At 34.6% G+C, this 14,761-nt stretch overlaps 2 protein-coding genes across 8 annotated transcripts in view; one reads left to right on the top strand and one right to left on the bottom strand.

Annotated features, from left to right (window-relative positions):
- The window catches only part of D2hgdh (D-2-hydroxyglutaric acid dehydrogenase), a 92,597-nt gene that overhangs the window by 57,520 nt on the left and 20,316 nt on the right, over positions 1-14,761 (bottom strand). For 2 of the 5 annotated variants that reach the window (XM_069049081.1, XM_069049079.1), the window contains exon 2: positions 8,444-8,484. The exons of 1 other annotated variant lie outside the window; for it this stretch is intronic. The gene's annotated coding sequence lies outside the window, so the exon portion shown is untranslated. Of the gene's footprint in view, positions 1-3,121; positions 3,343-8,212; positions 8,232-8,443; positions 8,485-14,761 lie in introns of those variants that run through there. 2 more of the 5 variants (XM_069049080.1, XM_069049085.1) reach the window with 2 other exon arrangements.
- Positions 1-14,761, top strand: part of LOC138131835 (polyhomeotic-proximal chromatin protein-like) — a 68,968-nt gene that overhangs the window by 31,136 nt on the left and 23,071 nt on the right. The gene's annotated exons all lie outside the window — the stretch shown is intronic.

Raw genomic sequence — 14,761 nt, forward strand, 5'->3', positions numbered from 1 at the left:
ATCAACTGTACTTTTTGACAAGTTACTATTTTATGCCGTTTACACAATACAACGTTTATTTTATATACTTTTTTGGATGTACATATTTCTTATTAAAAATTGAAAATACAGGTTTTCAACTTCGTGTTTATAACAAAAATGCCTAATCTAATGGTTCGAAGTGTCGTGGTGTTTCTATATCAGTATCTACTAAATTGGACAGTTTAAAAATAAAGTGTTTTATCAAAAATAGTTAAAGGAGTTGCTGACTTTACACGTCTAGGATATCTTCAGTGACATGTTTCTTGCTATATTTTTCCTCAAAGTGAACTACTTATGAATTCAAAAAATCATAAGTCTGTTTTGATTGATACGTATCCCTCCGATTCCACTTAACTATTTATTAACTGTGTGTATTAACTTGTACTACATATAAATCTATTTTGAGAAAAAGAAAACATGACTTAATAAGTGATGATGTCAAAAATGACAACTGACAGAAACACAGCTGGTATTACGCCATGTTGGTGGCACATATTGGAAATGATCTACTAATTAATCTCCTGAAACAAGCCACATGTGGTTTTGTCAGATCGTTATCATATTGGTCCAAAATACCACGTATTGCCTCTCTGATAACATTGATTGTAAATGTTAGTTTGGTGGTAAGGCATCATTTACTGTGGCTAGGATACTGTTGAATAAAACTGGAAAATAATGTGGAGGGTAATAATAATTAAGAATGGAGTTAATGAGTGTCTGCAATGTACGATTGCAGTCGTCATCGTGTAATTTCTTTCCACGGTTCGTTACTTTTATTTTAGGTCTGCATGCCGCAGTGGGGTCCTTTTATAATGACTTTAATGGCAATGTTTTTCTTTTTCCTGCCCCCGGGTGAAAGCCAGTTCCTACAGATGGACTTTTTTAAAAGAAAAATTACACTGGAAGAGCGAGGGCTGAACTTGTTTACAATCGTATCAAAAAGAGGCATTTTTTAATTGGAATCTTTTATTGCGCTCATCGAGATTCGATGAATCGATTCCTAAGAGGAAAAATGCCTAAATCTGATTCTTGAGCTAAGTAGATATGTCGAGTAATCTTCGACCCGTTGAAAGGTTAGTTTTATCTCGTGTTGCAAGGCGATGTAATCTATTTTATGTTCTCTCAAATCCGCCGAGATTTTTGAACATGGTGACTGATTGTCCCTTTGAAGATAAACGATTGGAAGGTTCCTCAAGGAAGTCACGGTCTCGGCTACATTTACCAGATAGAGATATTAGAAATATCATTAATCATCGTCTACTCTTTCCGAAGCTTTCACACGCATTTTACTTTATTATTGATTTTTTTTTCAGCAAAAACACTTTTAATATGCCTTCGACTTAATGAAGCGGCAAATTTTTTCAAACCCTGATTTAAATTCCCCTTGTGTATTGGGATTAAAGATAAATCAAGCGTACAATTAATTACGTCCCTTTTTTGTTGGATATTTAAAAAAAGTAATGCGCAGCGAATAAAGGGAAAAAGTTGGTGCAGCTGAATCCGGATATTCTTGTAACCCTTGGGATTATCTGTTATTTCGTTAGTTTGTAGAAATTCGCAGAAACGATGCCGGCAAAGCTCTGGCCCTGGCATTTCCGTAAGCGAGGGAAGACGTGTCTTTTGTTATAATGTCCAAAATGACGACAGCAAAAGTGTTGGGAATGGGAATCAATAAACGTTGCTAGTGGTCTCGATGGAACTATTCTTCTTCCTAAATTAAAGGAAGTTTTCTGAACAAACAAACAAATTGCAAATTCCCCTGTCCTAGCTTTCAGAACAAACTCCAAAAAAGTAAAAGTTTCTTGGGGTAAACAAACCGCTAATTTGTTATAAGTTGTGTTAAATATTAGGTACGGTTGCTCCAGTTAAAAAAAATAACTATGAGTAAGGTTGTAAGGTAAGTTCTAATCTTTTTAATTTTTAGTAAAAAAAAAAATTCCAGGAATCACTCTTAGCTTATAGATATATTTTTTAAGGCAAGTGTGTAGTTGCATAAACCATAACAAATCTATCTGTTCAATTTCAATTTATTACACAAAACCTCTTTATCTATTATACTGAAAAGAACAATACTCCTATTTAAGTCACAATTTGTATGTGATATGTATTTGCAGATTTTGACAAAATGCGAACAATTTAACGTTTTGAAACGATATGCTGAAAATCACACAAATAGGTATGTACGAGTTGATATTGAAGAATCAATAAAATTTATCATTATTTTGTTAATATGATGCAGTTAAACCAAAATTAAGTTCCTCATATTACTTGTAAGATAATAAAGAAAATTTGAAAACTGCTACAATATGGTCACCAACAAAAAAAAAGATGTACCTATACAGGTTGTAAAAAAAAAAATTCTGAAAACGTACAGCGTAAGTTAATAAACCATCACTTCACAGTTTTGACATTTTATGAATTTTATTTAAAAAATGATGTGCATTCAAGAACACAAATTATTCACGACAGAATCCTATTTTAGAAATGAAAACGAAGAAAATTGTGACTGGGTGACAAATTTATTGGAATTTCGGCAAACCTCGGATGATTAAAACTACGCCGCACGTTTTCAGAAGTTTTGCTTTCCATTCCTTAAAACGTCGGTGGTATCGGTTAATTCTCGGTCCATAATTTCATTTTTCTTTACGAAACGCCCATTTTGTTTAAAGTGAATAGTTTCTGTTGCAAAGTAAAAACGTTTTCCCGCATTTTGAGGATAATCGAGAGATATCGATTTTGAGGTTATAAATACAAAAAATAATTTTCCTGAGAAAAATGCAAAAAATATCATTTTTCTACTTTAGTAACAAAAAAAAAATCATTTTCACTCGATTTGAGTATGTACAGGTTGCTGAACATTAAATGTAACATAATTAAAATCATGTGTGTATTTAGTAAATTAAAAAGTTACTTAATTATATCACATTGAATGATGTTTTCAATTAGATCTTGTTACGTACATACTTGTAACAAATGAAAAAACGACCGCTTCCTCGATTCACCCTGTAGATATGACACTATTTATTTACTCATTGTAATCCACGTATTCATCATTGTTTAAAAAATGTAAGCATTACTAGAGGTAAAATATTGCACTTACTTAACGTAAAAAGAGGTACATATTTGAATTCCGGTGTTCATTTAATCCTCGTGTTTGTAGTGGAGGAGAACATCGTGAGTCAAGATTATTGTCTGCATTTTGCAGCCAGTTGGCTTATATTTTTATTTATGGGCACTTTCCGTCAGAACTACTAGACTGCGTTCATAAAAAGTTTGGTATTTTTTAACATGATAGGGCCGCGACGAGGGTATCCGTTGATGACGACGAGACATGCACAAAGAACCTCACCTCCACGCAAGTACTCGAACCATGTGGCGCGTCCGTGGTGATACAAAGTGGAGGAGCGTAATCGATCAGCTGACTGGGGCCACTGACCCAGTACCGGTTGCCTCCGAGCTGCTCCGAACCGACACTGAAGTCGCCGCCCCGATCCTCCTGCCTTATTTTACTTCTTTTCGTTTTTGGGTCCGTTGTGACGGACATTTGCCTCATCTTCTTGTCCAAATTCCAATTTTCAAGTGACCGTCTTTCTCCCACGGTTTCTCGGAAGGTATTGCAACCAACCACCGTCTGGTGAAGATAATCCTTTCACTTGAGACGGACAGGTCGTAAAGCTCAAATTTTTGGACGTTGTAAAAATTAAAAGGCATTAACGTAATTGCCGCAGTTTCAAAGTGCAGGTGGTCTACCTGCGAAGATGGACGAAATAAAGCCCGAAAATTTTCTGAAGCCGCAAAACGAAAGCCTTAATGTTTATTCTTCGAAAAGTTTCATTTCTTCAATTTTATTTTATAAAAAATGATAACAAGATAACAAGTGACAGATCATGAGCGATATACTGTTGTTGTCATGTAGATTATTTCTTATATGAAAAAAAAAAAATTAATGAAAGTATTTTTTTCTAAGTACGAAATCATATTGGCTGATTTTTGAAAATTTCACGTTTATCCGATTAGATCTTTAAAAAATTACATACTTTATAATGTATTACATTATTCATTATTTTGGAGATTTTAATAAAACAATTAAACTAGGCAAAAATGAATAGGGAATTTTTCCTTTTTTGAATTTTTTATAAATACCGTTTAAAATTTGTAATGAAATGTGTTACAAATATATTAATCATTAAATGTAATGTTTCAAGTACTTGTAACATTTTAAATTTATCTTGTGTTTAAGAATACGTGGGAGGATTGGGGCAATTATTTTGCTTTCCAAGAAAAATTTTGGAATTCCCTATTCATTTTTGCCTAAGTTTATTATTGTAGCTAATTACAAGTTGAAAAAGAAGAGCCGTATAGGCGTTAAGAATATTGTTTAATTTCACAAAGAAAAAATTCTAAACGAGAAAATTTTATGATTCTATTTTATTTTTTTAAGAACATACCTAAAAAATAAATAAACAAAGTAATAATAAATTTACTGAGATTATTCTACAAATGAAAAGTCGAGTAGTATTTTTAACAATTTTTGCAAATTGCTATTTTCTATTTACATTGGCTTCAAAGAGAGACCAAGATTCAACATAACATTAAACATTCTTATGACTGGTTTAAAATGTAAGCCAACTCATGAGGTAAAAAAATTCAATGCAATTACTGCATTTTTTGTTGATTACCTAAGCGTAGCCTATCGGAAAAACAAAATATTAAATAGGCAAATCTGGAAGTCCTTCGTTAGGGCATTCCAGACTAATAACTTAATTAACATTTAATCTATTCTGATAAAATTTTTAAACAATTTCGTTTTTACATTAATCCGGGAAGTCGTAAAAGTCACAATTACCAATCTCAAATGTTTCGTTGCAGCCTGTCCAATCTGAAATTCAAAACGTTAAAGAAACCGATATAAATGGAGCCGTAGATCATAAAAATCTCCAGGAAGACGGTTATCACTTCCTGAAAGCAACATATCGTAAAATCTTGTTCCATCGAAAAATCGGTTGTAATAAAGTGTCACATGTTATCGCCTTCTGCTATTTTTTCAATAATTAGATGGTTATTGTGTTTATTTAAATGATATAATTTTCATTCGGTTTAATTTAATATTCTGATTCCTTCTGTCCTTTTACAATTTTAGTATGTTTGAGAACGAAGGAGTTATAAATTTTACTTCTCGTGTTTTGTTCTTGACAAGTCTAAGCCTTTTGTTGCGAGATTGATGGATTCGACCGGTATGCAAAGTAACAACATAAAGAAATTAAAACTTGGGAAGTACAAAGATGAATCAGTTTATCGCGATTGTTGTCTAGAATTTGTTATTGCGAATGCGTTTCTTGTCCGTTAAAAATAAAATTCGTCGACTGTCATGGATTCATCGATTGTTATAGGTACATTCGATTTGGCAACTCTCGTCTCATCAATTTCCATCGTTTACCTTCACCTGCATCATCCATCGACCACGACGCGGGGACCCAACAAATCCGTGCCGAATCCCAAACCCTTTCTTCTCTGTATCCCAAATATTACAGCCGTACATAGCATACACCTGGCTCTCACTAACAAAGAATCTCTCTATATGTCATTCAACCGTACGTCACGTTATCGTCGTCGTGCCACGTTCAGGGGGACTTTGTAATATAATTGGATATTGATTTTCGCTCCATCGGACTCATAGATTCGACGTGTATGCCCAACAATTAATTTTTAAGTTCGTCACGGACGAGAGAACTAGCCGGAAACGCCAAAAATCACTCATAGGTCTTTTTGCAAGTGCATCAGGAACAACTGACACGTGAGCACCGCGATAGAGTAAAAATGACCAGTTCTTGCTGGCGATGATAAATCTTGTACCAAGTACGTTCGTTCCAGACGATTGTAAACATCAAAAATGCTCGAAAGTTGTGACGAGCGAAAGTTTGAATTCGAGCCACAACAGCCCCGAAAAAGTTTTACCGAGGGTCGAGATCCGAGAAAGAGATGGAAAGGCTGTTGTAAAAGCGTCTCTCCTTTGTGCTGTTAACAAAATGAAGCCTGCATAGTCGGCCATTTTTAATGATCGATGCTTAGAGAGCATGACAAGGGTTCTGGAAATGATTAGTATGTGCAACCCACCCTAAACTAATTCATCGTGTGTTTCCCCCCTCCTCTGCGCCTTTCAAACGAATTTCACTTCTATGGATTCTGTTTTTTCAAGTCATCTACCACAACAGTTTATTTTTCCGACGTGGAATGCAATACGAGATGCGGTCCTGAAAGAGAGAAAGGAGGTCTTTCAAGCCATATGTCATTCTGAAACGTCTAGTCATCATGGCTTGCGACTACCTGGGGCCTTTATTGTTTAGACCGACTAGCGGCCTTCTGACCATTATGACGTGCTGTAGGCAAATTAGAGACGCCAAGAGATGACTTATTTACTCAAGGGTTTTCGTCTGCATGTCCATTTCAGGAACAATTTAATGAGGGAAAAATTATATAATCAAGCCAAAAGAGGTAATACTCCAACGGTTCGCTTAAACTTGCTAAAACAAAATAGTAAAAGCCAAGCTAGTTCGTGCAAATTACGGAATTGCAATAACGCCGGTTTCAACATACGGTATCAAAAGGGTAAACCTGCCCTTGGGAAATATGTCATATGTTGTGCTTGCTGCCTTCTCCATTCCCGGGTATTGACATGCAAGGCTTTCGAAATGAGAAGAAGCAATCGCGCCGAAACGAGGTAGACGGAGATGCCATCTACATACTTTCAAAAAGTAATGTAGGATTCATATTCTACCATCTACCCTGTAATTTCAGGTCGGGTTCAGTTTTCTTAATATTCTGAAAGGTAGCCGTTTTGTTATTTTATATTTAATTAGAAATGTAAATTCGGTTCCATTCAAACCACGTATTTGATGAGCGATCGCAACTTGAATTATTGAATAGAGCGGAGAAATGAAAAATAAACTTTCCTGAATAATATGGACCGTATAGAGATCCCAAGTTACTGACTTTTTAAAATATCAAAATAACATAAATGCTAGCACAGTTGAAAATTCTACAAATAATTACGGAACTTTGGCGAGTTTTTAATCATCTGATGTAGGTAGGATGCCAACTGCAATGGGATAGGATGCAAGAGATGCAAAGTAGAACTGCATCGTTAAAAATTAGAAAAAATCGTATTCCACCCGCTTGTCCGTCTCTCTCGTTTTCATTCGTGGCGATGTATCCTTTATTCTAGTCGGCATTTCCGGTGTTCGTTCGAGCAAAAAAGGTTTTAGGTGTGTACCAACTGCCAAATTTGTGTTTGAAAATCATTTAAGATTTTTTCATAATCCATCTTTTTTGTGACGTTTTAAACAATTATGAACATTGCTCTAAAACTTTCTTTGTTACAGGATCGTTAACCTTGACGTTATACCTGGAGAGTCTATTTACATTTTTTCTTAGGATCGCTCTAAGCCAGGTAAGGTTTTACCACAGGACGCGGTGATTACCTTTTGAGCAATCATTTTGTATTCTACCTATAAACACCTAACAATTTCGCGAACAATCTTGTTGATATCGCGGAATAGGTTAATTTTTTAAACAATGTTAAAAAATAAGCCGGGCTATCACAAAATATAAGTTTTACTTTCAACCAATTGTAGTTGGCAATTCTAACATGAGACAGGATTGATGTGCAGGATACCGTGGAAGTGAAGTACAGACCAATCAAAATACACCATTTGTTTATAAGTATAATTATAATTACTAATTATAATTGGTCGGCAATGATATTTTAGTATGAAAGTTTTAACCAATGGTGAGCAGTTAAGTGAAATGTTCTCGTTCTAGAATTATCATTTTGTAAACAACACTAAAAATTGGAAAAGTAAATATTTGTTCGTGTGGGTTAAATTGAACATTGTAATATTGACTCTAAGTGGTTCTGAAAACAAAGGCACATGTGATAACTGAATTTAATTCGTGAATCAATACCTCAATCTATTCCTGATTATTTTAGAAGAATTTAATGTCTGGATAACTAGATTTCGTTCTCGACTCTTTTAAAGTTATTCTATTTCTATTAAAATCGTTTTGTAGGTAATAACTTATTTAACACTTGCTTGCGGATGAAATAAAACAAAACAGAACCTTTCAAAAGGATTATAGTAATTAAAATTTTCAATGAAATTTGTTTGTAATGTTAAGAAGGAAAATCTCTTACTTTATTTCTTGTATTCTTGTAGAGTGGTCAAAAATGTTTTTGAATAATGTTGTAGTCGCAATTTTTCATTTCTTTTGTACCTAGTATGTAGGTATTAGGTACTCGTTTGTACTATAATTTATTATTTTGTGACATATTATTATGTAATTAGCAGTTATGCTACAAGCAGTAATAAATTAATTAAATAGAGAACAATAAAAGTGTTCCCAAAATCAACTATGTATTACTTACAACTTCTTCTGGATTTTCTGGAAAAACCCTTTTGAATTAATCTGCAACAAAAAATTTATTATAAAATCACATTATTTATTCTGCAATACATAATCTTTTCTATTTATTCTTATGATTAATTCAGTACATTTACCTTGATATTTGAAGCAATTTTGAAAAAGATATTTACATTTTTTAATAACCACATGTAAATAAAACGTTTTTTAAAACATTTTAAAACACATCCCAGTAGATGCTGAAAAACCAAACAAAGCAACAGAATAGAACGGTCGAATAAAATTTAAATTTTATTATTTTTTTTAATACTGCTTTTTTGTTTTAGTGTTGCTTTTGTTAGCAGATGTAGAAAGCTGAACACTTAAATTCAACCCCTACCTATTATCCAAAAAATTTACTTATTCTGTAACTGGACTCTTTCGTCTTTTTGTACGAATATTGTGGTAACAATAACTAAAAATAAGACACATGTATTACGCTTTATTTGTTACTTTCCACAAAAAATTACATTATTAGTAAGAAGTTGACTATTCGATCGTTTCTTTTAAAGTTGGAATGGGTTATAGCATGCGTTAATATTAATAATAGAACATAAAAAATACGACTTCTGTGTGGTTTTGAAAATTAAACAATAATTCTTAACAATTTTTACCCAAATGTTTAAAAAAATACATGGAAGACAAAATTTTTGAAAAAAATCGTACCACTTTAGTTTCATTATTTTTTTAATTTTTATTTTTTGCATATTCAGGTTTCACGTACTTTTTGAGAAAACGTAAAGCAAAAGGCCGAAGTAGTAAAAGTATGTATTTACTTTTTACTTTTACTTTTCTACCGATTTATTTAATAGACACTTTTTTATTTGTTCGTTTCTTTTGCGACAAGATTATTTTCGGGATTTCGACGTAAAGGTGAAATATGAAGGGGTTGTGCGTTAAGCTCGGCATTAACACCTTCGTCAGTGGGTCAGTGGTGAACCGGGGCAAAAAGCGTCCACAGTTCACGGATTAATGCCGCGTTCGTCCCCTGATCCTTTAGCACCGAATAAGAATGCGTCGCGTGCACTTGTCCCATCCAGAGCCCGAAAGAAAAGCCAATTCCTCTCGGGTCCAATCTTCTTATTACGTCACTATACCGGCCGATACGTGATCCGCTGATGATGCTCCCCTCCGACGCGAGCGTTGATTGGACGCCGCGACGCCCTTGGCACGGATCGATAACGCACCACCACGCACGCTGCTCCTCCAGGAATGCAATATCCAGGCGAGGGAGAAAATGTCCGCGCTATTTGAAAAAGGGATTTGAGTCAGCCGTAGGGAAAGCTCCCCGTGGCCCTACCGGGGATGTACTGGGCGTGCTGAAAACGTACGGCACCCACGAAAACCGTCGCAGCCGCTTGGGATAGCGCGTTATGGGGATGTGCGTGCGCCAGAGACCACGTTCAGATAAGTGAGGGTTTGATTTACGCTGATGACTATATCGATTCTGCGATGATAAGTGTGTGTTAGGTAATGGTGCAGGAGTCGAGTGGCCAGCAGGAACGGAACCGAGCACGTCCACGGCTTACGGCATTCCTCTTTGTATGGTGCGATGATGGTTTTATTTTTCCGACAAAAGCGAACACACCGTAAATGATGTCGGTCGGGCTAATTAATGAAGTTGTTTTATAAGAAATGTTACTTTATACATCAGTGTGTCAGTGCCATAATCACTTGTAAAGCATTCTTCGGGCAGAATTCCATGAATTAGCTCACCAAACTGGGTAGATACGACTCGGAGGGATATCTATATCACAAAGATTAATTTCTTGGATTTCATTATCATAAATCTTAATTTACCTACCCATTCTATTTAAACCTGAGTACGCGTGTATTTACTTTTGTAACTTCATTGACCGCTTGATGGTATCACAATTCGTGGAAGCTCCCAATTTTACGAAATTACCCAGATTATTCAATCCTAGGCGATACTTACGATAATTTATATTTTGTGTTGATGTTATGCTTTTTAATATCATTGTAATTTTTTATTTATTGATTGTATAATAGAGGTGGTTCCCTGTTGAATAAATCAGATATGTGATTACCAGTGTCCGGACGAAATAGTACCGGACAAGTCGACCTGTACAACTTTGCGTAATACCCCACTCACATATAAACACGATTCAGTTGGTTCGTTTTCAATAACAGGGAACCAGCTGAATCGTGTTTATGTGCGAGCGAGGGATTACGCAAAGTTCTACTGGTCGACTTGTCCGGTACTATTTCGTCCGGACACTGGTGATTACTGTCATTATGTTGGACTTGCTAAGTACCCAGTGGACCCCTTAGACAAAATGACTTATCAATACGGACATTGCCAGCAAGACCAAACGAAAGTGAAAATGAAGTAGTTTAAAAATAGAATTGAGTCCTTTAGATATGGTCCTACTTACGTAGGATCTAGTGCTAAAATATAATTAATGGACTTTCAATGTCTTGGCCACATTTAGATTTTGTAAGCTGCTCCACTAATGGAAAATTAGTTGATCGTCACAACTATTTATTTCTCTTTGAAAAATCGAAGGCAGCGCGTAATGTAAACGCATAGACAATAGAAAGGTTACTGCTGCAAGTTAAATGAGAAACTTAAAAAAATAAAAAATTGGCGCTTATTGTAAAAGTACAATTTTAATTAAAAACGTTATCTTTTGGACTCTTAAAAATGGAAATTAAAACGCTTTATATCTAGGTCCACCATGTGCTTGGTGTACTTTCTGAACATACTCCTTATTAAATTATTAATAAATTCCCTGGAAAGCCTTTTCCATTCTTCAACTAAGCCAACTTTCAACAAATCTAAGGTGTTTGGGTGACTTGGCAACGCACGTTGCAATAACTGATTCCACACATTCTTTATCGGGTTGTACCTACTCTGGTGAGCGGGAAAGCCAAACCATTCGTTCAATATTATGCTTCTGAAAAACATAGATGCTGCTTATCAAAACCATCAAAAAAACTAAATCATTATCGAAATCTTGGGCAAATGGGATCACCATGCGCAAAAGACACCTTTGGGTGTACCTGATTGTATGTTCCATTCCTGAGAGTTACACCGCTGCCTCCAAAAACTAGATAGCGCCCTCCTGGTCTTATCCCCACTAAAGCCCGTCCATCAGAATGGTGTAGATTAAGCATTGACTTATTTATAAACGAATATGTTTTCCATTCCTCCTTACTCCAATTTGGTGTTCTTACACCCGAGCGCTGCGAGCAGCACGATGGTTTCGATTTAACAGTGGACACGTATTTTTGCTCTTAAATTGTATTTATGAAGTCTTGGGGTAACGATGACTGTAGCATTGTTTGTCGGATTTCGTCTAGTAATCAGTCTTCCATGTTGAGAAGCGCTATCCTAACTCATACGCCGAGGAAAATTTTAATTGTCTTCACTTAAACCATTTTTTTAAGGGAAAAAGTAGCAAAAAGTTTCAGTTGATAAATCGTATAATCAATAAAGAATCTATGAATTACATATAAAGTCACGTAAAAAAAATGAGCCGTAGACATTTAGAATGTAATTAATTCATATATTCTCATTTCAATTGTCGAGCAATACACTAAACCTATTTTACCATTTAATTCTAAAAAAAATAGCTTTTTAATGATGCCCCATTTAACCCATGTTCCCATTTATAAAAAATCAAATTGGCTTTCTATTTTGAAAACTTATGGATTTTTTTTTGTTTTTAATTTGAAAGTCCTAAGTGCATTTAAAATTTCAGGGCTCTAGCGTAAAACATTTTAGCAGGGCGGAGCCGGTTCCATACATAATCGCAACCCTGCATATCATTCTAAAACGATTTCTCTTGACTTGAATGCTTCTCTAAATATCTATATTGTCTTTTGATGCCATTTGCTTGATTATTCAAAAAAATTTCCTTTGCTGTCTGAATTCTTATCTAATTGTAAGATTATAGATGTTCATTTTTTATATTTAAGGAATGGCAGCTAGAACAGTTTTATCAACACTTGAAATTCCTTCATTTTCCAATTTGAAGCCACCACTCCAATTATTCCACGGCTTAGGTGGTTGGAATTTTAGTCAGAATGGAGAGATTCCAGCTTTAATCCCACAAAAGGGTGGCTTTTACGAATCGTAGAAGCTGTATTTTATATCTTGATTATTAAATATGAATGAGAAATATGACGTGTTATTCAAAAAATGACTATATTATTTAGTAAGATTCAGAGGAACATAATTAATTATGAATTTTATTGTCGACTATAACTATTAATATTACAAGTTTTGATAGCAATGCATAAAATTATAACTACCTGTTAACGGTTTTAAAGCTGACAAAATTTGTGCTTCCTAGTGAGCTTCAAATCAACATTAAAAAAACGATAATTTGAAAATTTTTAAATTGCTCTAATGTGAAACGGGCATTTCTGTAATTAGAAGTTACTATAATCTTTATACACATCTATATTGGATATTTGCTACGTGTAAGTGTATAGTAGCTATACTTACAATGTAGATGCCAAAAAAATTAATTTTGGTAGGTATTTATACATATAATTATGTACATTACGATGACGTTGTGGCGAATGCAACAAACCATTTTGCGGACATTATATTCCTTTATTTTTTATGTACGATAAATCTACCCTTATAAAAAAAGGGTTACCTATTTTTTTCTCATACATATTTAAAAATGAAAATATCAATTTTTATGGATAATAATTAATAGTAGTAATAGAAAAATAAGATTTAAAATTTCATAAAAAATAAATAAAAAGGGAACCTCCGTTGTCAGTTACCTAATGTTATTTTTTTCTTAGAAACAACGTAGAGCCTAAATGTAGATATCTAATAAATTAACCGATAAGTCATAAATTCAGAGGGTTACGATTTGTGCTCCAGGAATCGTAAAAAAGAAATAAAAAATAATGACAACTATCTCGACGTTGAGTATGTATATTATACCAGCATATACGCAGGTACATTGGTCGTTTGAATATTTACAAATAATTTAATAAAAAAAAGAAAGATGAAAAAAAAAGAAAGTGTACCTATTATTACTGTCATCTACTGACTACAGTATGTATACTACTGTACTACAAACAGTACATACATACATCCAAGATACCAATTATACAATTACTGTTTACTTAGTCTTAATTTGTCTTTGAGTAACTTTGCAGATACTATATTCATTGTGCTGTATGTATTGCTTCTTTACGATTAAAAATATTTCGTACCCACCCAACAATGTATCCCAGCCAACTGTCATCTTTCACGAAGCACTGTACACATGTCATCTCTTAGTGTGAAGTACCTATTATCTTCATGCCCCGGTACTTTGCTTCGTTAGTACTCACAGTTTAATCATTTACTGATTGCCTTGTCCAGTCCCAAATTCCCTTTTTTTTTTTGGTAAAACATCAGTTAAATTACACTGAAACGACCCTCATGCGTAAAAATTCAGATTCAGTCGACTTTTATTGAATTCCACAAATGTCAATTAGAATGAATTGATGGCCATCACGAAAACGCACTCGGTTTCATTTATTTTCATGAAATAATTTGTTCCAATAAGTGATGAACAGGCTAAAATAATAAACGATGCCTGACATCAAAAGAACTTGCGATGATAGTTTCGTGTGGCGGGGATAAGGGGAACCAGCAGTATTCTTCCTGGAAGCGAAAGATAGATCAGTGGTGGCATACAGGCGGCGGCATATCATCATAGGAGGCGGTGATTGATGCCTAAGTTAATGATGCTGAGTCTTCCATCAGGAGAACAGAACAGAGTCTACGAGATGAACACCGAACTGATCACCGTTTCACGTGCAAGAAACGCGAGAGGCGAATGAAAATTCGCCTCTACCAGTGACGATGCATTAATAAATTATCACCATTACACTAGAGCGATTCGAACCCTCCTCGGATTTTAGTGGGTGCTTTTTCCGAACTTTTTCCCCCGTAAACGCATAATCCATCTATTGTTGACGACTCCTGAAGAAAATGTCAAAAAAAGAAACTCAACGGAAATTTTCTTTTGTATTTTTTCGTTTTATTCTAGTTGTTACATGACAGCATCCCACAAGACAATATCAGAATTTGACTGTTCCACTTGATCGATTGCTTTAGAAGTAGTTCAGAATGGATAACTGCTCCCGGCACGAAGCACATTTGCGGTAAATTTCTCTTCCTGAAATGTGCAGCAAATTTATTCCTTCATAAATCCATTACTTAGGTAACTGACTTCTGTTTAATGTGATGTAATCTGAGCATGCGCTTATGTATAAAGGGTGTATCTGAAATACGTGTGTTAAT

Source organism: Tenebrio molitor, chromosome 5 (assembly GCF_963966145.1).
Source record: "Tenebrio molitor chromosome 5, icTenMoli1.1, whole genome shotgun sequence".
NCBI lineage: Eukaryota > Metazoa > Arthropoda > Insecta > Coleoptera > Tenebrionidae > Tenebrio > Tenebrio molitor.